At 29.9% G+C, this 27,936-nt stretch overlaps 1 protein-coding gene across 2 annotated transcripts in view; it reads right to left on the bottom strand.

Annotated features, from left to right (window-relative positions):
• Positions 1 to 23,467, bottom strand: part of LOC126740249 (ly6/PLAUR domain-containing protein 6B-like) — a 396,612-nt gene extending 373,145 nt beyond the window's left edge. For both annotated transcript variants that reach the window (XM_050446187.1, XM_050446188.1), the window contains exon 1: positions 23,297 to 23,467. The gene's annotated coding sequence lies outside the window, so the exon portion shown is untranslated. The remainder of the gene's footprint in view (positions 1 to 23,296) is intronic.
• Positions 23,468 to 27,936: the final 4,469 nt, after the last annotated feature.

The raw sequence follows: 27,936 nt of genomic DNA, 5'->3' as shown, positions 1-27,936 counted from the left end.
GCATAGCTGTCAACTGTTAAAAAAATATCTTAAAACCTTATTTCCATAACTATAAATTTAACTTAATAGTCCTAATTCTATATTATAATACTGTAATTTAACTAATATAAAAACTAGATTTAACTATAAAAATACTGGTTACACTTTTTCTTAATAACTAAAAAATATTTAAATAATTGCCAAACGACGACTAGTGAACAATTTCTACCATAACAGTTTATGAAAAAATGATATTATGTTCGACCTATATAAAAAGTAACAAACTTATTATAATATTGAAACCATAATAGCTAACATTATTTTCAAATTTATTTAGACATTTTGCCATCCAACGTAAAATATAACTTACCAAAGAAGGGCTTAAGAGCTTCTTTATTGCACTATTAAATCAAACTGACTACTCCGGATTGCAGTAAATATTTCCCAGATACTCAACTTATCATTTACACCTGTCGAACTTACCACTACAGAACTTTTAGAGGTAAGTGAAACACTAAAAGTTTGTTTACCAGTTTCTAGAAATAAATCTTATTATTGGAACATGTTTGTTCAACTCAGTATTAAATTCTCTTTTAACATGAATCAGCATTTTTAATTTTCGAATAATAAACAGCTCTGAAGCATAAAGTACAAATTCTCACGCAAAGTTTCAACATTAAAACGACCATAGGAAATCTCCGGCTGCATTTAAAACCTAAATTAAGTTAATCGTTCAGTCGTAGCGGAAAGCTAAATCCCGCGGGCCCTTGGGCCCTTTAAACTTTGCTTAGCACTCCATATTCAAAAGAAATAATCGTTCCGCTTAAGGTTTTCGAAAATCGCTTTGTGGGCGCACGTAGCGGTGTTGCTTGGATGCTTTTTAATGTTCGTAACTTCAGCTGAGAAGATAAAATTTAAAATATTTGTATGACTAAGCTACTCGCATATCCAATTAAATTGTGCACATAACAAAATTAGCTTAAAGGAAACAAATGGGAAAACTAGGATTTGCATTCGAATTATTAGTTTTGGTATTGTTATTCTTATAAAAGAGCAATGAGAATTTTATAAAATAAAAAGTAGCAAATTTTTATTAATAGTTGTTAAAATTGCTATATATTTTTCTGTGTCTCCAGATCCAAAAAATTCCGCAGATCGAAACCTATTTCTCCAAATGTCCGTGCTACTACTACTAAATAAAAGACAACGACGACTCTTGGAAAGCTTGAGAAATGATTCATCAAGTTTTCCCGGTGAAAACGATTTTGTTTTTGCTATTATATCCGATTTTCAGTTTTAGTTTCTAAAAGTATATAGAGTATTTTCAGCTGATTTTAATTGACAATCAAATTTTTTCAGCATGAATGAATAAAGATATTTTCTCAAATATAAAATTTTTATTCATTTGTGCGCTGCTCTATTACATCGCCGAACATACTGTATAAGAACAGTAATTTCTGTGTGATAATTATCTACATTTTTTAGTATTGTCGATTTTAAATGCTTAAGCTAACATTATTTTTGCTCAAAAAGAACATTAGATGGACCAAAATTTGTAGAGGATCAAAGGCCACTTTTAATAATTCTCCTTAATATAACAAAAATAAAAACTTAAAACATAAAATTTTATCAATAAACACTGAAATCCTTAAAAAATAAAAGTGAGAGTTTTTAATTAGTTAGTTAATTTTTTCCTTTTTTTTCCAGTAACATTAGGTAATTATTACCAGAAGTTTTTTGTTATTGCCGTTTTTCTAATTTGAGGCTATCTCAAATAAAATAGATTTATACATAAATAATATAGTATTAACACTAATAAATATTAAATTTGGAGAAAAAAATTATCATATTAACTTATTAGAATTATTAAAGCTATAACATCACTATCAGCTATGCAGCTTTTGAATTAAACTATTTGCCATTTTGATATTGATAAAAATTTTATTTATTATAATCATCTATAGTTTAATATTATTTAATGCGGGATGGGTATAAGTATTATACCGACGTAATTATATTAAATAATTGATAGTGTAAACCGCTTCTCAAAAAGTGAATACATAAATATACTAATTAAAATACGCAAAAATTGTTACAGCTTTCAGTGAACAATTTTGTCACATTTGGAAATTATTATTAAAACAATAAAATAAAATATATACGTTATTTTATTATATTCCTTAAAATATAATTTATATCGCGCCACCTACGACTAAAAAATTCCTACCTTTGGAGGAAAAATTTACACTTATAATTTATAATTTTTAACTTTGGCTGCATCGCTAGCAGAATATTGAAATTTGTTATGAATATTGGCAACAAATATAGACATTCCTTGATATTGTAACTTTGTATATGTAATAATTCGTGCTGAATTTTAAAGTTATAAATTGTTAATCGAAAAATTGTTAACAAACTGAATTTCTTGTAAGATTTTTAGAACAACATTGGCAAACGGATAGACATTTTTGAAAATAAAAGAGAAATAGTAATAGTGATAAATTTTTTAAGGTTAATAGCATTTTTGTAAAATAAGCACTATTGATTCAAAGTACTCCTATTAATTTTATTACTGTAAATTTGTCTGGATAACTTTTTTATGTATGACGCCACCTAGCGATCTCTACCTGGCAACATTAAAAGAGCCAATTTTGTTACTCATTCACAAAAAGTTACAAAACGCAAACTCTTACAGTATTTGAGATATATCATTTCGAATTTACCAACTTCTTTCCTGAATTTCTGGATATTACAAATAGTACAAAAAAAATGAATCGGTCCATTTTGTCGCGTTTTTTTTCGGTAAATGTCGTAACAATGATGGTCATATTTAATATGACCGTCAACAGCATGTATCTATTTACAATTCATTATCTTATCAACAGCTACATATATTTTTGTGAAAACGTCTCATAATTAACCGAATAATATCAGAGAAAAGTATGTTAGGTATAAGATACTAGACGTATATCATACTTCCTAGTCACATACTACGTTCATCTATCGTCTGTTGCGCTACCCGTTTCATGTGCAGAGGGTACAAGCCCTACTTCCAAGAGATTTGCCGCTTCGAGTACACTTTTGTGAGTGGTTGTTACATCACCAGCAGTTAAGCCCAAACTTTACCATGAACATTTTAGTTACGGATGAGGCAAATTTTACGCGCAATGGAATTTTCAACTTTCATAACATTCATTACTGGGCTTTGGAAAATCCGCATATTACACGGAGAACATACTTTTAACAACGTTTTTCTGTAAATGTATGGGCTGGAATTCTGAACGGGATGCTGATCGGACCTTTTATTGTGGAAAATCGTTTGACTGGTGCTCGGTATTTAGAATTTTTGTGCAACAATTTACCAGTGCTCCTTGAAAATATGAATCTCAACGTTAGGCAGAACATGTGGTTTCTTCATGATGGTGTTCCACCACATTTTTCACGAGCAGTGCGACAACATTTAGATCGTGTGTTTCCCGGACGATGGATAGGCCGTGATGGTCCAGTTGGGTGGCCCCCTCGCTCGCCTGACCTTAATCCATTAGACTTTTATTTGTGGGGTCATATGAAAACAATGGTGTATGTAAACGAAGTTGATACTGAGCAAGAACTACGACATCGCATAAACGCTGCCAGTGACGCAATTCGCCTACAGCCTGGTTTGGCCGTGCATGTACGTCTTCATGGATTCGACGAGCTCAAGTTTGTATCGAAAATAATGGAAACAACTTCGAACAGTTGCTTTAAATTAGTTTAAATTAAACACGTTAAAAAATACACGTTTTTTATTAAAAAAATATGGATAACTCCAAAACTAAAAATATTTTACTAAATTTCAATAGGGTTTCTTAATTTTAAACTATACATTTTTAGAAGAATTTCAAGTCAAATAAGCGGCCCTAAAATTAGAAACATAATATACACGCCCGGCAAACGAAGACCTTGGATGCGGAAATCAATGTTTCAACTTGCGAGAACGATAGCGTTTATCCTACTTCTCCTATACTCAATGTAGCCCGCTGTTTGACTTAAATTGATCATATAGAGATGGCAAAGACGTGTGGTGTATTGCATTTTGCTTTTCAGCATCAATCGTAATTGGACAATTGGGGAATTAATAAAGTATTGTAGTTCTCTCTGTTTCTTATTAAGGTTTTGCTTATGAATATATGTTATACAGGGTGTGACAAAATTCAGTTCAAATATTGTAACAGCGTATTGTTGGAATTAAAATAAGATTTTTTTTCCTATAAACATGTGTCCTAAAATGCATTTCCTCAGAGCTACAGCTCGCGCAAATTGCTTAAAGATAATTGATTAATTGGAACCGCAACTACAGTTATGCATCAAATCTTTTGGAAATTTGCAAGTCCCCATTTTTTTGGATTCTTTTGACATTTTCCGTCCCAAAACTGGGGTAAACCCAGTTTGTGTTTCCAATAAAAATTTAAAAATCTAACCATCTAATTAGCCATGAAAAAATCTAAAATTATCATTTTTTTGCATTTTTTCGATAAAATTAATTTGATTTGACAAAAATTAAAGCAGTCACAGCCCACTTCGTTTTTTCTAATTTCATAGTTTAATCGAGTTTAATAATGCTTCCCTTTCGTTTATCACCGATTTTCTGGAAAACTTAATTAAATCGAAAAAATGCAAGAGACAAAAATTTAAGATTTTTCCATTGCTAACTACATGATTTTTAATTTTTTAATCGGAACTATAAGATATTGACCATCAGAGAAAAAACGGGAACATTTCTAGCAGATTTGACGCATAACTGTAGTTTCGGTTCCATATAATTGATTTTCTTTAAGCAATTTCCGCGGGCTGTAGCTCTGAAGGGACGCATTTTAGGATACATGTTTATAGGAAAAAAACATTTTATTTTAACTCTAACTTAATGCTCTTAAAATATTTGCACCGAATTTTGTAATACCCTGTATAGTTATTTCAGTAGCAAAAAAGAAATTTGCGAGTCATGATTATTCCCTAGGAACTACTAAAATTATTAAGATTTAAAAAAAAACCTTTGAAACAGGTATGTTAACTATTTTAATGGATTAACTAAAAGTCTGTTTTGTTAGTACATTTTCACGTAATTTTTAAATACTTCATTAATATCATTGTATATATGTAATTAATGAAAATGTTAAATATAATTTGATTTTATGAGGCCCTTTTATTACAAGTGGTCATATTTCATAAAATTTAAAATAATTAAAATTATCAAATACATTAATTATTTATTAAATTAGGTAAATGGCAGTGGACATATACCGAGTTCAAAAACTGGGTGACGTAGTGAATACTTATTTAAAATGAAAATTCAAAGTTTTCAAATATTTATTTTAATTATCATTATTTACCAAGATTTTTTAACAAAAAATTTAAAAATATATGATTTTTATTATATATCTATAAAAAATTATATTTTTTTGGAATGGGCACTAGAAAAGCATCTTATTCAGTATTATTCAATTAGTTTTTAGTAGATTTGCGTTACTTTAAAATTAAACAGCTTGTTTACTTTTACTATTTTCATTTTTGCATAACTAATACAGATACCTTATGCCAAAGATTATCTTCTTTTTAGGTATATTTCCAACCAACATTAATTTTAATACCACAAAATCGAAGAACTTTCATTTACATTTTTTTTGCAAATATCTAAGGCACTTTTATACGATTATAGCCTTTTCTTCCTTTGAAAAGCAATAATGCATTTGAAATTCCGAATTGCCTAACAATTTCTCCATTTTGTCAGAAAAGTAGAGCATTAAGCGAGCCGACGGGAAACAATATCTTTGAAGAAATTCCAGTTTGAGAACTCCTGTTCGCCAAGAATTGCGGATATAAAATGCGCCAGTATGTCTAAGGGCAGAACAGTTAAAAGAATTATTTATATTCAATAAGATAACATGGTTATATTGCAGTCGGTCACAGTAGATTTTCCATGAATTTGTGTATTTATGTTTCTTTATATTTACTGCATAATTTGACATTAACGAGAGTATACATTTTATTTTTCTGCATAATCCTGACTATACACTGAATGTCCGACCATCAAGATGTCATTTTAAATAGAAAGCTTTAATTTCTCATACCGTGTATTTTATATATTTACTGGAAAAAATCGGGTAAAAGTAAATTTTAGATAGTTTATTTTAACTTCTTTTTAATTACTATGAAAAATTTGCTACACTAAGTAAAAATGCCCTTAAATAAAAAGCTAAACAACACCCATTAAAGAAATGGAGTATAATAAACTTTTCCTAAGTAAATGGGTTGTTTTACCACGCTAATAGCAGAAACTGTAGCGAAAGTACGCCATTATCAATTTTGCTTGAAAATTGCTAAGAACCGGAGGTAATTCAACGAGCGCTACCATATAAACCTTGGCCGCATTTTTATATTTTTATATGTTCGAATTATGAATATAACGAGGCTTCACCTTTAACTATTTTTAAAAGTGTTACCAGCAAAACGTTTCGGTGACAAATTATATCTGATTATTTTATCCACCCATTCTAAGTGCATTTTGCAAGCTTCTTTAAATCGAAGTTTTAAACTGCTGATCTAAAGAAGATTGCTACTGCACCACATTACTCCAGATATTTGATAAGAAATGTCGTTTTAAAAGGTTTGAGTTCACGCAAAAAGTACGATATTTCTTTCTTAAACTTCTCTCAGATACTTTTTAACTAGAAATAAAAAAGAATTGCGTAAAAACCATAAACTTTCAAACCATGTTTTGTCGTAAGAATAAATGTAGAGGAAATTATAGTAGTTAGTGGTGAGAGATATTAATATTTATTTTCTTGAATATTCAAGTAATATTGAAAAATACAAAAACATCGTTAGTGAATACGGGCTCATTTCATCAAGAAATGATATAAAATCTCTAGACAGAGGTGCCCCCTTGGTTCATGTATTTTTAAAGACGAGCCTTGATATCAACAACCTTAATTCCAGTAATAATCATCGATCTCTTTTATTAACTAGCCATTCTAAAGAAAAACCTTAAAGCATCAAGACAATCATCAATTTTAACTTGCTGCTCATGATTGCTTAAAAATGATTTAAACCAAGATAATAAGATGCCAGTGATACCAAGCTGTGAAAGTTGGTAAATCAACCTAAAATCGGTATAAATGGCATGCATCTCATGGCTTTCATGGAGTGAAATAAAAATAAAATTCGTAAATATGAAAAGGTTGGTATCGACTGAAAGGCCATCGACAAATCCGTGTTGCTGATTGTCTAAGATCTCTTGAAAAGCGTTCTTCGGAACAGCCTCAATACATTGCTTGCAAAAAGTTTAGGAATAGACAATAAGATGCTTATGGGTCGGTAATTAGACATATCAATGTTATTTCCAGATTTTAATATTGGGCAAACATTAGACAGTTTCCAAGTATTTTGTTTAAGGGAAGCCTTTAAACAGATTGGACGCCTTTAAATCTAAAAAAGCATACTTAGATTAAGATTGAGATTGAACCTTGGAAAAAAAACTGTATCTCTCATTCAAGAAACCTTGATATCTTGATTTCTCTACAGAAAATTTAATATCGTGATTACAAAATTATTTACACATCAAGAGAGAGAGTATCAAGAAATACAAACGAAGAAAAAGTAATAAAAATCACTATAAAAATTTAACGTATGCTGAACAATTTAGAAAACACCGTAATGGTGGTGCATCGAAAACGAAACAAAGGTGAAAAACGTTCGGATTCTTTAATTTTATTTGCTAGACCCCTAAAAATTATTCTAAACTCTAAAAGCTTGGCTGACTGATATGTTATTGGAAAGATCCTTTGATTATTTTTCCAATGATTTTGATTTAGTTTAAGTTATTACTTTTTAAAGATTTTCGCATGTAAACTTTAGATTGTAAAAATAAATAATATAAACTTTATAGATTATTACAGGTTTAGTAGATGCCAGAACGTAGCGTAAAAATATGGACTATTGCTAAATGTGAGACAAAAAAATGAGATAATTTTAACATACAAACAATTTTTAATTTTTTAAGTATAGACTATCAAAAAATTATCGCTAAAATATATGTAAAAAGAATTTGCTTATTAGGTCAAATGGCCACCTCCATTCTCCATACAATAATACAGATTTTGGTCAAAACGTTACTGCACGTTCTGAAATACCTAAGGCGTGATTTGAAGGTACTCATTTACAATTACGCTTTGTCAATCTTCTAATAGAGTGTGTTCAGTCTCATATATTTTGCATCTCATACTGGAAACGTGTGGTCTAAATATTGTCGAATATATAACGCATAATGCTCAATTTTTTTTATAACTCATACACTAGCACATCCCAACAGAAGATAACTGAAATCAACTACTCACATTGTGATACTATTAACATCACATCTTTAATAGAAAATGAAGTACTAAGTGCTTTAAAATCAGTTAAGCCCAAAGCTATAGTTGGTCCCGATAAATTAACTGTATTTCTTACATTTGACTATCCGTATGCTTTTTGTAAACCGCTAACAATATTGTTTAATCTTGCCCTCAGAACTGGAGAATTTTCTCTGCTCTGAAAAAAATCTAAAATTATTCCTGATTATAAAAAAAATGATAAGAATCTTATCGGCCAGTTACACTTATTAACAACTTTTCTAAAGTTTTTGAGCGGGTCCTTCATTCAGCATTATATTTTCCTATAAAACATCTTATAGACACTGGATAGCATGGCTTCATAAAGGGCAGATCCACTACCACTAATCTTATTACGATCACGGAATTTATATCAGAATCTATAAATGATAATTCTCAAGTTGATGTAATCTATACAGATTTCTCGAAAGCCTTCGACCGTTTTGACCATTCCATTCTTATATCAAATCTTTCTGACCAATTTGGGTTTTCATCTCAGTTAACTTCTCTTATCTCTTCTTATCTTACTAAACGTCATCAACATGTTGAATGCTTTGGACACAGCTCAACTGAAATAGTCGCTCCTTCAGGCATACCACAAGGCTCCATATTGGGACCTCTACTTTTTAATTCATTTATTAATACCATTTCTAAGGCCCTAGAGGTAAACAGGTTATTATACTGTGATGATAAAAAATTATACTGTAGAATTGATACTGTTGAGGACTGCATTAAACTCCAAGCATCCATTAACTCAGTGAATGAATGGTGCAAGAATAACAACTTGCCTCTAAATGCCTCTAAATGCTGCTAAAAAAGAATCACATTACTTACCAATACAAAATTGATAATGTGATACTACCAAGATCAACCCACTTCAAAGACTTGGGAGTCATTTTTGATAGCTCACTTTTATTTAGTTTTCATATCGAAGATATCATAAAAAGAAGTTATAAAATGTTGGGTTTTATTGTCAGGAACTCTCCATTCTTTGAGAATATCGCTAGCATTAAACTCCTGTACTTTACATATGTTCATTCAATTTTGGAATATTCTTTTCAATTCTGGTCGCCATACTATCAGAACCATATTCAAGAGCTTGAAAATATACAGCAAAAATTTCTTAAATTCCTTTGGTTTAAATGCGAAAGAGTGTACCCGAAAATCGGCTTCTATGATCGTTTGCTTGAAAGATTTCAGATAAAATCCTTACAGAAAAAAAGGGATTCGGCAGATTTACAGTTCTTACATAAATTAATTAATGGCGTAAATGACTCGCCAGAGATCTTGCAACTTCTAAATTTACACACTTCTCGGCTATCAGCTTACAGTTCTCAAACTTTTTACTTTTCAATATCTCAAACCAACATTACAAAATTTTCGCCTATACGTAGAGCTTGCAATACATACAACTCTATACAGAATCAATGCGATATATTTAACTGTAGCCTAGCCGAAATTAAAAGAATTCGCTTACTTTAGATAATCCTATTTTCTTCTTTTTTATATATTTATTAATAATTTATCATATCTATAATAATAATTTTATTTTGATAAGATGATTTCATGTTTATATACATCGTTTCCACTCTATTATTATACTCTATTTCAGAAGTGTGTAGAGCAATAAAACCTCATTAGGTATGCAAAAGTGGTACCTGGCGATCCACCAATATTTTATGCCACTACCTTAGTTGGGTATTAGTTTCAATGTAAAATTCTTTCTTTTCGTTGATTGCAGGTAGTGCCACCCGGTTTTGAGTCAATTTATGAGTTTTGCCCATTGTTACCCACTGATAAACATTGAAAACGGTTCGCCAAAGGCGTGCAACTGGGACTTGTTTTTTACCTTATAATTAATGTACTTAAATGCTATTTTATTTTAGAAAGTTACTTTTGTTTAAATGGAATAATATATTTTTTTCACAAATTTATTGAACATAATATGTAGAGTAAAACAGTTGAAAATGTCACTTTTGGATCTGGCACTTTTTGAACAGTGTATAACAATTTTAAATTATAATAGATTGTAGTCTTCTTCGTCATCTGACGAACTGTCATCACCTCTTGACATTATAATTAAAGGATCGACTGTCTGATCGATGAGGTTGTCAAGATCCCACATTTTGTCCTCTTGCTTAATTACATGCTGGACTGCTTTTCGCCAATTCTCTGGTGTCGCTTCCGTAATGGCTTGATCAAACAGTAGCTTAACATCTTTCATTTTAAAAGTCGTGTTTTGTCTTGCTACAAATCCTTTTACCTGCGCCCATATCAGTTCTATAGGATTTAGTTCGCAATGATGTGGCGGTAAGCGCAGTACAGTTATATTATATTTTTCGGCTATATCTTCCACGGCGTATTTCATGAAACGAGTTTTGTGTAAGTTTGCTATTGCCAGCAGTTCTTTTTTGATCAAATTTGCTTCAAACGCAATACCTTTTGCAGGCAGCCAATCGATAATTTCTTGCTTTCTCCAACTTGAAGTTGGCGTCTTCTCTATTCGCCGTGAATGATAGCTTGCGTTATCCATAACCACCACCGAATTAGCCGGAAGAAATTTTATCATTTCACCAAAATAGTCCTCGAAAACGTCTGAGTTCATGTCTTCATGGTAATCTCCTGTGCGAGTCGACTCAAAGGTTAGCAGACCTTCTTTTAAAAATCCCTCTTCGCTTCCAATATGTGTGATTATAAGTCTTTTTCCTTTTCCCGAAGGTACTTTAATACCCGTAGACAGGCCTTCTATGAAAGCTTGGCGAGCACTGGTTATATTTTTGTCTTGCCACATTTTTTGGACTATATAACCTTCGTTAATCCACGTCTCATCAAGATAAAAAACTTTCTTTTGCTCCCTGCGGTACTGCTTGATACTTCTCAAGTATTGTCGTCTCCAACAAACAATTTCGTCGCTCTCCAGTAAAAGTGCTTTGCGGTTATGCTTTTCCCAGGCAAAATCCATATCCATAAGTTTTCTATAAAAGTTTTCTACTTATCAACGGAATACTGTCATCTTGGCCAAGCTCCATTAAAATTTTGTCTAGGGTGGGTATTTCCTTTTTAAAATAAAAAGAGTGAACTTTTCTTCGAATTATACATTTAGCATTTTCATCAAGGACTTTTGTAGGTCGTCCTGGCTTTTGCTTGGGAGATTCCACTTGACCTGCTACTTTTCTTTCCCGCAACAATTTGAAAATGGTGGACTTTCCAATTCCACTCATTCGAGAACATTTTTCAACAATTTCTTGCACAGTAAAACTAGGGTAATCGTGTTTTATGCAATCATGTACATTTAAAATAATAACTTTTTCACTCAGCGATAGTGGAGAATTTTTAGTACATCTTTTCGTTGGACTGAATACCCTCATTTTTTAAATATTGGGATAATAATATTGTGATTACACTACAGCGTAGCAGTGACTACTAACGTTTTAAATATGATTTAAAAGTATTTATAGTCTGTATATATTACCTGACCCCATTTTTGCATATTACAAAGCGTTAAAAGATAGGTACCTATACAAAAGGATTAAAAGTATTTATTTAGTATTTAATCTCTTTCAAAATAAAGGCATTTAATCCGTGAAAATTAAATTCATAAATATTATAAGTACCTGCGCCTATGAACTACCACGAAATGTAGCCAAACAGAACGGAATTCCCCAGTTTATTGCTCTATACACTTCTGAAATAGAGTTTCACTGTTAAAGAGTTTCTCTGTTGAGTGATGTTAATAAATAAATAAATAAATAATGTGGTGGGGTACCATCCTGAAACATCAACATATCTGTCATTTTAAATTTTAATTATTGCTGATAATGGCGGTTGTTCCTCTTGTAGTATCTATAAGCACATTTCACCTGTCAGATACCCAGAGAAGAAAAATCGTCCGACTAAATTTATCGCTAAAGATACCAGCCCAAATATTGAATTTTTGTGGCTCATAACATACACGTGATTATGACAATTTACCACGTCATTCAAGAAAAAAGTGCACTAATAAGAGAAAAGGTATTAAACAAAAATCACCATTAGTAATTTGTTCACTCATAATTTTATGAAATTGCGATCGCCGATAGAAATCGTCTTCATTTAGTTCTTGTACAAGATGTATTTTATACAGAGTTACGAACTTTTTTAAAAACCTGTTACAGTTTCCAATTGAGATATACTTAGGAATCCTCATTATCATGCCCTAGAATAGCCATATTCTAAGTCATGTTATATTCATTCCTTAAGGGATTTGATGTTTTTGCAATTCGCCACATATCCAGATTCTCGAAATTTACAAACAAGTTCCAGTATATAGTTTCCTTGCACCCTACTGTTCTCATATCGCTCGTTATAATTCCGCTGTTTTTTTAGCACATTAGTTATTTCTTTAAAATATTTTAATTATTTTAACTCTTTCTGCCGTGGCCGTATGCACCATCCTTTATTTCAAAAAGTGGATATTACCAAGAACCTCCTAAAAACAATCACGGGTCCGAGCATTTTTTTAAAAAAGTTAATGGACTGCTCGTAATTGCCTCTATTTTGTTTTCGATGCGCCACCCTGTATAATAAAATGGTTGGCCAGGAATACCTTAACTGTTATAAAATGAAATTATTATTATTAATAAATAATTATTAGAAAATATAATTATTAAAACTTAAATTGATCTTATATTCTCTGGAAAAATGTTAAGCGCCCCTTAAACTAAAATCACACCAACAAGCGATACAAAACATATAATCTTATTTTAGTTAGTAAAGACGAAACAGAAGTGGAGAGAAGAATTAAAAATAAACAAAACTTTTAAATTCTTTACGCCAAAAGTAAATGATACTTTATTCCTGTCTCTAACTATTGAAACTGAAGACGCTAAAACAATTTATGCACTGAAAAATGGGCAATCTTCAGGTCACGACAACCTTAGAAGTGCAACGTTAAAAAAAATTAAGTCATTTGTAATGAAACCGCTTATCTTTTTAGTAAATAAATGTTTTGACAATGGTTACAACCCAAAAATCTTGAAAAAGATCATTCTCAAGCCAGTTTACAAATCAGGGTCAGAACTAAATATAAATTATCAACCATTTTCAAGTTTAAGTTCCGTTAGTAAGATTTTTAGTAAAATGATTGATTAGTAAATTTTTTGTAGTAGTAAGTCCTCTCACCAACGTGGATTTAGGGAGGTTGTATTAGCGGAGGATGCATTGGTTTAAACTAGTCAGTGCAATTTACTAGTTAAAAGAGAAAAACTTATTTATTTTCCAATTCATCATTAACACGCTAAAGCATACGCTGCTCTAAATCATATTGGTAATTCGTATATCCTGTTTCATACAATCGAGAATGAACTTTCTGAAACAATTTTTCTCCTGGCAGATGTCAATTTTGTTCAAATGCTCTTTACTTGAAAAGGATAAGTTTAAGTGACTTTTTGAAAGAGTGGACCAAAAAAAAAATTTTTCCGGGCCAAACTTTTAAACAACAAAAAAGCTAGTTCTATGGTTGGAACCTTTGGTGTAACGCTTGAATTATGGTTTAGACAGTTTAACCTCTAACCAAAACTCTTTATTTTACTCACGACACGTGTTTCACTAACGATGTTATCATCTTTGGGAGAATATTATAAAACTAAATTAAAACTACTTACAAATGGCCTTATATACTAACGATGTAGCTAATAGAGCGGAAAATGCAATGAAGTATGGCCAAACAAACCTTAAATACTAACTAAAGTATATAATTGACTATAAGGGTTTGAACTTTTATCTAATTTGCTATTGTTATTAACTAGTTTAAGTAATTTTAAGTTGTCTATCCCTACAGAGTGACCAGTATTTAAAACATGTTCAGCCAAACCAGACTTTTAAACTTTTCCATATTTCATATGAGCTACGTGTTTTTTTTTTAATCTGACATTAATTAATCTTCTGGTTTTTTCTATGTACTTTTTATCACAATCGTTGCAATTAATTTCATAGATCCCGGACTTTTCATTGGTTTTTATTATATCTTTTGGGTTTCCTAAAAGATTTCGTAACTTGGCCGAACTTTAATATACCATTCTTAGACCTAAGTCTTTGAAAACCCTATTAAAGTCTCTCGTCAAGATATTATCATATGAGATTGCAACAAAAGTTTCCTTATTTTTATCTTTTTGAAATGTGGTAGAGTATTGTGGTAGTCTTCTAATCAGCTTATCAATAATCTTATCGTTGTAACCATTGACCCTAGCAATTGTTTTAATTGTTATTTTTTCTTTAGTAAATCTGTTATTACTACGTAGAGAAAATGAGACCAAATGATGTACCAAGAAATGCTAGCATGCTAGCCATTTTATGTTAAAAACAATGGTTAGAGTCACTAGTTATGTATCTCAAAAGTATTTGTTTCTTCTATATAAATATGAAATTCTAAATGATTATTATTTTTGATGACAAGAGTATTTGTTTCTTGTTTGAAGGTAAATTTAATAGATGGAAAAGAGTTATTGATTTGTTCTTCAAAATTATCAATATTGCACTTGGTTTTGTTGAACACGGCAAACACATCATCAACATATCTTAACCAAATTCAAGGAACGTATTGGAATGTATTTTTTGCATTTAACTTAAAATAATTCATGAAGAGCTCTGCTTCGAATAAGAAACAAACACCCAACTTCCATTCTTAGATACTTTTGTCATTAAAAATAAGATACAGTTAGAATTTGATATTTATAGAACAGAAATAAATAGATACATTACTTTTAGATACATTACAAGTGACTCTAACCACTGTTTTCAACATAAAATGGCTAGCTTGCATTTCTTGGAACATCGTCTGATTTCATCATCGTCTTCTAAGTAAGAACAGATTTAATAAAGAAAAAGCAACAATTAAAATAATTGCTAGGGTCATTGGTTATGATGGTAAGATTATTGGTAAACTGATTAGAAGATATATTTCAAAGAGATGAAAATAAGCAAACCTTTATTGCAATATCGTATGATGCTATCTTGATGAGAGACTTTGATAGGGTTTTCAAGGACTTAGATCTAAGAATGGTCTATAAAAGTTCGGCCAAGTTACGAAATCATTTAGGAAACCCAAAAGATATAATAAAAACTAATGAAAAGTCTTGGATTTATGAGATTAATTGCAAGGATTGTGATAAAAAGTATATAGTACAAACTAGAAGATCAATTAATATTCTTAACAGGGATAAAGATCCAATGTCTTATAGTCAATTATATAGTTTAGTTAGTGTTTAAGATTTCTTCCTTCATGCTTCATTACATTTTCCACTCTACTTGTTACATCATTAACATATAAAGTTATTTGTAAATAGTTTTAATTTAGTTTTAATCCTCTCCCGAAGATGCTAACATCGTAAGCAAAAGACGTGTCAAGGGTCATGAGAGCAAAATAAAGAGTTTGGTTAGTGGTAAAACTGTCGTAATTTGAACAAAAAATCTGTAGGCAAAAATAAGCAGGTGTGTTCTTCTCTAGTCTATACCACTAACAATTTATGAAGATTATACTTAATGCAAATACTTTAGCGCCTGGCAAATTTAATAATTTTATGGCGGTTACTTCAAGTATTATGAGCAAAAAAAAAAACATTTAACTAGCGCCATATTTAAATGGCTGTCTCTTCCTTAGGAGACAGCTTAAGAATAAAAACTAAAGTAGCGGCTCAGGCTCTTTAACACCCTGTATACATTAATTTTTGGAACCAACCAGAATTAATTTTTGGAACTCTTCACCATTAATGACTGTATTATTTAAAATGGGATATGTAAATATCCATTAAAATCTTAGCTAATTAGGAGGACTGACTTCATCTGAGTTTAATTGTTTAACTATAACAGGATTATCTTAACTGTTTTTAATTATTATGAAACTTTTTTATTTTTGCACACAGGAAAGCAGCAGAAATAACAAGGAAAGATCCACATCAACTGGCGGATAGTACTGAACTTCTTTCTAAGGAGTTTGAACTAATAAAAAAAATTGCTAGAAGGTTTAGCATTAAGACTGCCTTCAGTTCGTAGATAACTATGAGGTTAAGTATCGAATACCAAACCATAATGGCGACTGGACACCAAGAACTGCGTCTACAAAACCCCCTGTGAATGTTAAAAGACCAAAAAACATCGAAGATGAACCCGAACAAGAGAGGTTTCCATATGTGTAAGAAGCAACATTGAAAGTAAAGGAGGTTCCCTGAAGTTGATGCTAAAACTAATTTAAATAATTTTAACTTCTCATTAAATTAAGTTTAGATAGAAGATATTTGTTATATATACCACATTATGAAAAGACATGATTGGGTTTTGACTTGCTGTTCTAATTTTCAAAGATTCATAAATCATTAAGTACCCAAAACAGTTTAATATAATAACTGGAAACTTTTAGGCAAAAAAGCTAGCCGCAAAAAAAGTTAAGGAAGTTATCATCTGCATTAATTTGCGCTGCAGCAAAACTCTTCTTTCGCAAACTTTTTTTTAACTTCAAACTTTCTGATTAAGTTGCGCTATACGCAGGCGAGACAAGCTTAAAAAAAAGTTTCTGTCTAGTTTGTAAACGCTTTGCAACTTCTTTTCTAACCAATAATTTATATCTTCGTTGCCAGTGGGACCTAGTAAAACTTTTTTTTCGTTGTCGCTATGTCAATTAATCTCATTCTTTTTCCTCTACCATGCTTTGCTGATCGATTGTATAAACTGAACCTTAATTTCGGACCATTTACATACGGTTATGTTGGGCTTTAAGTGTTTAGGTTTTGGGGCAACGATGTTTTGTTTATCTTTTGAAGTTAATGGATTGAAATTGAGAGTATATTGCCTTAACATATTATTGATTTTATCGGTGGCCTACTTTGTAACTTTTTTCCAAATATCCTAAATTATTTTTATTTGTGTACTCACAATGTATATTTTAATTTAATGATAAAATTAGAATGCCTTTACTGCTACAGAGGTACGTTTATGATGTTTTGTGCACGTATCACTTTTTTTAGTTTTGCTTGAAACCGTTGCATATTCTCGCATACATTTCGTTGGAAAAATTTTTCATGTCACCTTGAGTCTAAAATGATTATTATTAATAAAATCAGAAAAATAAACAGAAAAAATTAATAAAATGGGCAAAGTAGTTTTCCAAATCTATACTTATCTCTAGTAAGATACTCTGTTAAATTTTAAAAATTACAGGAATAAAAAAAAAATTTATATTATTCAATGAGAAACAATGTAACCTTGCAGTGCACCTTGACCAGTTCCTCTAGAAATAAACCGACTTTCATCAGCCCCACCTGCTGAGCCATTACATTCTAGAGCCATCTATATACCAAATAGTTCTCCCTATTTAGCAATGAAGGTCCATTGGAGTCCTTTCTCTTTTCTCTACCTGCCATATGGGCCACAAATTGGGTTGTGAGGTTGTAAAATATATTTAATATTATGTGATTCTAATAATTCTTTTACTTGTTTACTCAAATCTCTTTCCCACCCTGGAATGCCTTGCGGTGAGCATTCGATGGGGCACCCTGCTTTGCGAATATTATTTGGTAAATAATACACTGGTTATAATATTTAGAAGTGAACTAATGCAAGTTTAAGCTTAATGAAAATGAAAAAAGAGTTTTCCTGTTATTCTTTTATTTATTGAACAGATTATATTTTAATGCAATGTATGTTGTTTTGTGTATTTTAGAGTACGATGTTTTTTAGAAATACATACTTATTTGTAAAATACAAATTATTACAAATTTTTTTAGTTCACGTTCGTATTTTCTCATTATTACATTAATTAGTGTACAATGTAGTTCTTTGTATTGTATTAAATAGATAGATGAAGAAAGTGAATTTGTAACCAATTGATTTACAAAATTAGCCATGCTTAAAATGGCTGTCTCAGACTAAAAATGATTTTGTAGGATCAAATGATCAGATAACTAATATATAAGATAATCCATTAAATAAAATCAATCCCCATTTGAATATGTAAACTCATGAAATAAATTTTTCGGAATATCTCTGAAACAAATCCCATCTTGTAAAATTTACAAGTCGCATTTTAATAAGCTGAATATTGTACGCCTTTTATTCAATGTTCTTGCCTCGTTACCGCTCTTTACAAGACAGTTTTCTCCGTCTTACCATTTTAGAAATCCTATACTTTTTTGTTTCTTCCTATCTAAGGCACAACGTATTGTTCGCTAGTATCGTCTCTTCTCAGGTGTATTCCGGAACAGATACGAAAACGTGACTATTAAAATAAACAGATTTATGGCACTTTATTTTCTTATCTTATGTACTGCATATACAACATTATGTCACTTTAAGTCACTTTAAGTTAAAAAATTTAAATAAAAGATTCGTATTATCTAGACGACATATATGTAATTTATGTGTAAGATTTATTGATAATAATACATTAGTGTTACTTTTGTGTAAAAATTTAATTGTTTTAGCCTTATACAACAGAAAAAGTGAGACTCAACTAAAAAATATTTAACTTGTAATAATCGTTACTAATTTATTAGAAAGTTACTGCAAAAAACCAACGTGTAAACTATTTTTAGACGTAATTATTAGTATGAAACCGCAAGTTAGGTTATGAAAATAATCATGCCCATTGTTTGCAGTAAGGATAATTACGTCAAAATTATAACTTTTTGAATTAAAAAAACAAGTGCCTTGTAAATCAATCGTCGCAAAGATCATTATTTATCCCGACTGTGAGAAAAAAGAGCGACAAATAGTTTATGCCCATAAGGTAAAAACCATTTTTAATAAAATTTGACAAAATTAAATACGGTAAATATCTAAATAAGTTAACAGCTAATTCATTCAGCACAAGACGTTTCACACTATAAAAATTGAAATTTAATTATCTCTCCTTTTATAAAAAGCTACGGCTATCTATCTAAGTAATGTCAACACAGATTAAGAACTAAATACGTAATATGCTTTAAAAAATAAGACTAAAAACCATTTCTTATAACAGTGGATAAATGATAACACTTTAAGAATAATACCCATTTAGATTATGCATAATAAAAAGAACGGGATTAGTGGCAAACAATTAACTTTTATTTAACATTTGAATCAATTAATTAAAAAAGACAGGTTACTACAAATAAAAAATTTAAAAAAAGAATACAAAAGTGTACACCGTGGCATTTTTAGAAGTAATTATCTAGTTCAGCAATCTTCTTTAAAGGAGTTTTTAAATAATGGTAAAATGCAACCCTTTCATCATACAACATTTGCATGAAAATTCGAATCAAAATGATCATATTACAATTAAATATAGGGTTGTGCAGCAAGGTTTACGGTTTTGAATGTGAAAATTTAAGAAGAATCCTTTAAACTCTATTTCTTAAAATGAGAAGGGGTTTGTTCAATCTTTAAAAAAATCATTAAATATTCTTTATGATGGCGCTTGGCTTTCTTCAAGTTAAGTTATGGTTTGCTAGGAAATTGAATTTAAGTATTTTAATCGACTAGCACTTATCATATCTTAATATATAGCACTGTCTTATTAATTGTTGGAAAATATGCGTCGTTTGCTTTCATAAAATACAGTACAGCAATTGTTCAAAGTTTTCCCGAATATTATGAAGAAAACCAGGTGTAATTTCATAGCATTTATTAGTAATAAGATTTCTATATATAATACTCCGTAATTCTTTTAAGGATTTAGGGTGCGTGTCCACAAAAAAAACCTGGGACACAAGTCAGGTGATCTCTTAGGCTATTGATCCGAAGAAGGAAGGAGTGCTTTTCCCCATCCATTTACCAGGAAACGTTTCATTCAGAGGCTGTTGAACAGGTAGTGCATTATATGAAGGATCTCCGTTATTTTCTTCAAGATAACTAACTTTGTAAAGTAGATTTTCTTCATGGTTGATCGTTTTCCTTAATTTCAGTAAGTGCTGAATACAAGTGGTCCAATTATGTGTAGATCTAAAATACCAGCCCAAACAATTAATTTAGTAGATACTTAGTTAGCAAGTCGATTGGCAATGCCATCAAAAATACGTGAACATTCGTCTCAGAAGCAAACATTAAAAAGGTAGTGCCACTTTTGTTTAAGAATTCTCTATATAGGTCCACGTGTATGAAATGTAATTTATTAATTTCGACTCTTTTTGCAATAGAAGAAATCGTTTTTATCGATTAGAGATACATCAACTACTTTTCTGAAGATAAATTCCAAATATCCATAGATAAAGAAATATTTTCTTACTTTAAACATATTTGTTTAATAAAGAACCTAAAAAATAAGATCCAATAACATGTTTGAAATTTCGTTACATACCGATGCGTTGTTTTAAAGAAAATCAATCGCCATAAATAACAGCATCTGATTTGAATGTTTAAAAATTACTGTTGGCAAATTGTAATTTTTTAATTTTTTTCTATTTATAGATATTTTGCTGATCTTCTTTAAATTATCACGATTAATGCCGAATCAACTTACAGTTAATAAAAACTTATCTGAGTCATTATATTTGTTTATTTTAAGCTACTGATGCGTTGTGAATAATTATAGAACTATAAAATTTAATTTCGAATCATAACAAATACTAGTTTAGAGTCTATAAAGCAGATAATAAATGTTAAAAAATTATATTCATACCGGGGTATAAATAAGTAGAAACGTTATATATTACCTTTTATTACGTTCTTATTGTTAGTTCTTTTACTTATTGATATTTATTGTTGCTTATTGCGTATGACGCAGAAGACGAAGAACTTCGCCCGCACGAAGTGCATACTTTAACTCATTAGATTTTTGCATATGGTATGGGGATATATGAAATTAATGATAAAACTGCTGCTGATTCATTTCAAAATTATTTTTTTTAAAGTTTTATCGATTTTTCAGTAAAAGAATTTTAAAATGTATTGAGACAAATGGAGGTCATGTCGATTATTTACTGGCAAATATTCATAATTTTTATTTTACATTTATCTTTTGTATTTTGGTATTCATGCTATAATGCATATTTTAAATAAAAAATTAAATTATGCCAAGCTTAAAAAACTTATTATGCCAAAGTTAAGAAAAAAACAAAATGTTGCTGGTAGGGCCCTCTATGAGAAAGTTATAGTAAAATGTGTAAAAAAATGCTGAATACACAGCATAGGAATTTTTTTCTTATGCTAAATACGTGTTTTTGTTGTTTTTTTTTTGTATTTTGACTTTTCCGATAAAATAAATATATAGAAAATAATTAATTTGTGACCAATTAGGGCTATTTTAGTTATTACGACCAAACAACCATTGAAGTAAGTTTAATTATATTTTTTTCCACTTAATTAATGGTGAAACATATAAATTTTATTATATAAATAATATAACTATTTCGACTCTTTATTGCCAATGAACTTTTTCAATAAAATTATGATTTTCTTAATTCAGTCGAGCACAACCCAACTGAAGCATTTTTTTAATTGATCTAAAGATAATTTATATTCACTATTTGAATCATAATCAGAATTTAACGCCCAGTTTATACATGAACCTTTGAAATAAATGGTTTTAATATTTTTGTATAATTAAATGTTATAATGATTTAAATAATTCGTAGTCGAAATGACCTTATGTGAATCCTAATAGATTTTGGTCAATAAACATTTATAAGTAAGATGATGATTGTAAGATTCGATTATCGAAATCATAACACTATTTTATTTTATTCTTGTCTATATATATTTAGAGCTAGTTCAAAATGGGTTTTTTCGGTAATTTCGAGTAGATATGAGCTTATCTGAAACATTACAAAAATTTTTTTTGGTAATTTTGGAAAGATCATCTTTGATAATATTTTTGGCAATTTGTGACGAATAAATACTTATTTATATCATAAAGATTATTATATTTATTTTATTTTCATCACTATGATGATTAATTAGTTTACTTACTGTTTTTAATAATATTGGCGAAAGTTATCTAAGTTTTAAAAATTATATTCATCTAAATGCACTCATTGTGAATATAATAATCTATTTAAAAAAACTATATTGGTAAAGAGAAACACTATGGAAAATCATTAGTACCATTATTAATTTAAAATATAATAATGGAAGCTAAAGAAATGAATATAATATTTACGCTTTAGGCCTAAGTGTAGAATCATTTAAAAGACTTTTTATTTTAAAACGTATGTTCCCCATTGAATTCTTAAATTTTAAATTAAAAAATACTTGAAAGCAAATTCAAAGAGTTAATCCTAAACAGACAAGCCTAAGTTCTAAAACAGTCAATCAAACAGTCAAAACTATTTGCTATCAAAACTGTTGTGGTTTTAAACTAATATTCTACTGATGGTGTTTTACTTTCTTTCATATAATTGCTTTGAGTCAGACTTGAAGGAGCTAGGTAACACCAGCAATTATTTCAAGTGAACCAATCTGAAGTGTTTAATAAAATATAACGATTCCACTCTACAAAGTGTTCGGATTTGGTGATTATGTATTGCGATTTCTGAAATTGTTAAAGATTTATAAGCGTTTTAAAATTGATTTTTTTTGGAGAAAACAATTATATTTTCTGCAATAAGAAAAAAACTATTATGTTAAGAAATTATGGGATAAATAATTTTTTAAATGCAAATATTATTTTAAAAAGAAATTAAAAAACATTATAAATAAAGTGCCTTTATTATTTCCGTTAATCTCAAGAAGAAACTCAAAACAAACAAAAAACTCTATAACACAAAACTTATAACTAATAGGTAAAGCAATATTTTGTTATTTTCATTTAATTTCCTAAAATCGTAATTATAGTCCGTAATTAAACCTTAAAACACCTAAAGTTATAAACTGGACATTTCATCTTAAAAAACCGTATACGATTTCCCTATCTTTTTTTCAAGATATTAGATTACTTAACTTCCATCTAATAATTATCAAATACCTACCTTGTTTTAAGTTGTCATGTTAAAAAATATCGCTTCTAAGATTGTCCACTTAAATATTCCAGGACAACTGTCACAACCAAATTACTGCACCAGTACTCGGTTTTTCGAAAATGCCGCAATTTATTACGCGTTTCCTATTATTTTCCGCAAAACAAATGGGAAATTCCGAGCCCTTCCACGTGGAAATCACGAGCTGAACTAAACTGAAATACTGAAGCCCTGGGAGCTTCGAAACGGGTTCGGGATCGGTCGACATTTAGCGGGAGCAACGTGGGAGGCTTGATTTTTCCGGAAAGAAATGCGGTATAAAGGAGATCAGTTTGATAAAAATGTTAACAATATTGTCACTTGAACAGAAGGGCATTCTCTATTGCGAATTTTATGAAAAATAGAATAAAAGTTAATAAAACTATATCAAAAATAGAATAAAAGTTAATTAAAAAGGTATTAAGAAGTGTGCAGGTTTAAGGTATGTTATCGCATATCAAAATTTTTTAATTTTTAGGAAAGTCGACTTTCCTTTATTATACACCTGAACGAATAGGCCGATTGGTTTAGTGTCTATTGCTGTTCAAAAATAAACAAAACTTGCGATTTATAATATTTTTTATTCTAAATAATATTTTTTAAGAAAATGTACTATACGAGATGAGCAGAAGAAGGTATCCTGCCTTGTACAAAAAGGAGATTGTTAATATAATAAGAAAGAAAAAGCAAACAAAAACCACCGTAAACATAGGACAGATAATTTTTTGGACATTTTTAATAACCTTAGAAACAACTTAAAGAACTCAATTAATAGGTCACATAAAAATGATATGTAATCAACAGAATTTAACATATAATATTCTATTGAGGAAAAAAAAGAAAAACACAAAGTCACGGTCTCACAACATGTAATAAACGGGCTACACGTGTTTCGCTCTAGTTAGAGCATCATCAGGGATTTAGAAGCCATCCATGGCTTTTTTGTATGTTGGTCTCTTAGAGAATAATGAATGAGATTTTTAGATAACTATACCAGCGGATTGTTTTCATCAAGTAGATCACGAAAATACCAGGTTATAAGGGAAGCCGAGCAGAACTACGAAATCGAGTATTTTTTCGACCTCGTTTTTGAGGCCAAAAATGGGCATCAAAAATGCCGTATTTCGGCTATCGTAAAAGCTACGACCTTGCGGATGGTCTCGTTGGATTCAGAAGGACGAAACTAAGACAAAACCGTTGGAATTTTCCCAATAGCCCCATAGAAGCCGAGATATCGGCCTTCATAATTTTGGTTTTTTCATTTTTCGGGTATACCCTCCCGTTTGGATTTTTTTCAGATTTTTTTTTTTTCAAATTCGAACTAACTATACTAGCGGATTGTTCTCAAGTAGATCACGAAAATACCGGGTTTGGATAGTACTATTAATATTTTTAAAATTGAGGAGGTTAACCTGATTTTCAGCTTTATCGTTAAGTACTGCATTCAAACCCTTACGGCACCTCTATGTTTTTTAAAAAAGTAGTAGGGTAGGTGAGGAAAAGTAGGTAAATATCATCAAGTAACTAAAATCATTTCAGATTCAGAGTAAATAAACTTCCACGCTATATTCTCAAGCCGAACAATATGCCGTTGAGAAAGTTTTAAAATTCCGAAAATATGTCCAAAAAAACCAAGATTTACTGATTTTGTTTTTATTTTTTCTAGCGTTATTTAAAGACATATGGAAAAACAAAAACACTTTCTCATGGCCACTTTTTAAGCTCTACAAAACAGCGTTAAGGGATTTTCCATACGACGTTTCGTTTCGGAGGAACCATCATCAACTTTATTTGTTTATATGGCGCGTAAAAAAGGTATATCCTGTGTTGAACAGCATATTTTATTATGAATACAATGATGTATAATACAATATGATTCTGCAATATTTAAATTGGAAAAAATGTTTTGTTGTAGTAGACGGTAAAATGATGGAGCTGAGAAAATGTCAAAATTACTTTATTAAAATGTGAAAATTGTTTTCTTGAAATGTTATGTCCTATGTTACAGCAACTTTGGAAACCAACTGGTAAGGGATGTTTTTATCACAGTCTATGTATTTAAAATATTTGCTAAATTTCCCAATTCTCAATTTATTCAAACATTATATACACATACTGTTTTACAATAGAGGGGTCATGCCTAGGTTGATTTAACAACTTGTATGCAGTACTGTCCTCAAAAAAGTTGGGAAAAAAAAGTAGTTTGTTATACAACTATTCTTAAAAGTCTACAATATATACAGATATACAAGGTTTACAAGTACATGTCCGGTTTTAAGTGATTGAAAAACTGATTGTGAAGAGGAAAATATTCGGAAGAAGTATGAAATTATAAGTCATATAGTATAATAAGTAGAAGCACAGTCGTCACACCTAAAGTTCCTTTTAGTATTAATTTTTCGGATAACTGTTCGATCACCAGTTTTTGATTCATCTGTGTATATTTCTAAGTAATTTTCGGAATTGATTTAAAATATCCTTAAGAATTGTTTGAGTACCTATATGACAATAAACCTAGGAATTATTTTGGGGTGAAAAAAATTTATGTCAAAGGGCAATTCATACAATTACAGCACTTTAAATCATGAATTAACTCCAAAAATTACCGACGCTGATGGTTTGTAAGAAAATACTAAAACCATTGATTGGAAAATATTTATTAAAACATTCATCATATGGTTAAGAGTGCCTTTACAATTTTGAATATCTTTTGCACTACAATAAATCAAAAAATTCAAAAAAGTCTGCAATATTTTATATATTAGTTTAAGCGTGTGGAAATTAACTATGTAAAGATTAAAAAGTTAGGGCGGTTAAGGCCGAGCCCTGAAGTACGCCAGAAGATGTTGTCCTATAATCTCGTTTTATGGCAATATATCTGTTTGTTAATAATCTAATAGGTAATAGGATTATGACCAAACCCTCTGGAAATGCCTAAACCAATAAGCCTTTCTATAAAAAGACATAAAAATTAACGTGTTCATAGGTAATTTGAATAGCAAGAAACAATCACAAATAACATTTTTAGTATGTTTGTAATATGTCTGAAACAAGATGTACAAAATTATACTCGGTAATACTCTTACCCCTATGAACTGATAGACCGAAAAGGTACTATTAGACTATCATCACCACTCTACACGACTTTTTAAAATTAGCTCAAGGGTTTTATTAATACATGAGAAAAGAGATATTGGTCTGAATTTATCAGGTTCACTCGGCTTATTGATTAAAACGATTGATGACTTGGAAATTATGTTTTTTTTGTGAGCAATAACACTTTTAAAGACTTTCATTATCAATTGTTTTCCAGAACTAGGAAAATTTTGTAGTATGGTTATGTGATACTATCGAGACCAGAACTTGTATCTACTTAAAGGTGAAAGTTAAATTCTAAAAATGAAATTAGTTGGCTTAAGGACTGGTTTTTATTTAATTCTTTTCTCGAAGTATGTTGGTAAACCGAAACACGTGCTAGTTTATTGAAACACTCGTTAATAATTTTATTAGTTACTGGTATTATATTACCCTTAACGAAAGATTTCCTAACGCAGTTTACCATATTCGATATTTTAGTTGGAGGACTTTAAGCGTTAAGACTACTACAAAAATTAATCCAGCTCCCAACATTTGTTTAGAGCACATACTCTTCTGTTTGCTTCTTTTGCAATAAAGACAAAGGTGGAGAAGGAATTAAACAATCTTGAAGGGTTCGGAACTATCTCTAAAATTGATTATTCTGAATAGAGAACGCCCATGTAGTACCTATCTTAAAGATGATAGTTCTATAAGAATTTGTAGTGATAATATCTAAAGAGTTACTTATTTTAATGGGTGTTACGTAAGAATTATTCACGTATTTAGAAGAAATATGAACTTAAATCTTTAACGATATCTTTCGTTATATTTAATTAAATGTAAGTTCAATAAATGTTAAATAGAATAATTTACTTGAGGTATAATAGATTTTTTTATATACTCTGAGCTGAGGTTTTATCTGTCGATCTTTGAGCTAGATTCTTCTTTTCAATATCCTACCTTACTTTATTTTAATTTTTAAAATTGAAAAGAATGAAAAAACCTATTATGAAGGTAAATAAAATAAAATGAAATTAAATTTTAAAAAAAAACTTAAATTTTTAAAAAATAGTTATTTTTCTTAATTCATCTTGTTTGCCTTTTTTTTTAATCTAATTCTTAATTCGAAAATAATTAGAATACTTCTTTATATTTTGATGATTGATTGACTTTGATAAACTGTTTTGAAAAGTAACAAATAATTCAGAGGTTACTCCTTCTAAAAATAAAGTGGTGTGATCTTGATATAACTTAATGATAGAAAACATATGAATAAAATATATTTTAAATTATATTCATTAAGGCTTTAAGTTCATATATCTTCTAAATAGGAATACCTAAGTCTATTTTCTTCTTCTTCTCGATATTTGAGCCTGTGAGATAGATTTGCTAAATTGATTTTCACTGTAAAAGAGACGTAATACCCAACAACATAAGTAACTGATTATGAATTTGTCACAAGAATTAAGATTTTACTTAAATCAGTGATAATATCTAAAGGTTCCATTAACCACATAGTTCAGTGTCCGTTATAA

This window comes from Anthonomus grandis, chromosome 9 (assembly GCF_022605725.1).
Source record: "Anthonomus grandis grandis chromosome 9, icAntGran1.3, whole genome shotgun sequence".
NCBI lineage: Eukaryota > Metazoa > Arthropoda > Insecta > Coleoptera > Curculionidae > Anthonomus > Anthonomus grandis.
Note: the sequence above shows the minus strand (reverse complement) of the source record. Positions and strands in the feature narration are given on the sequence as shown.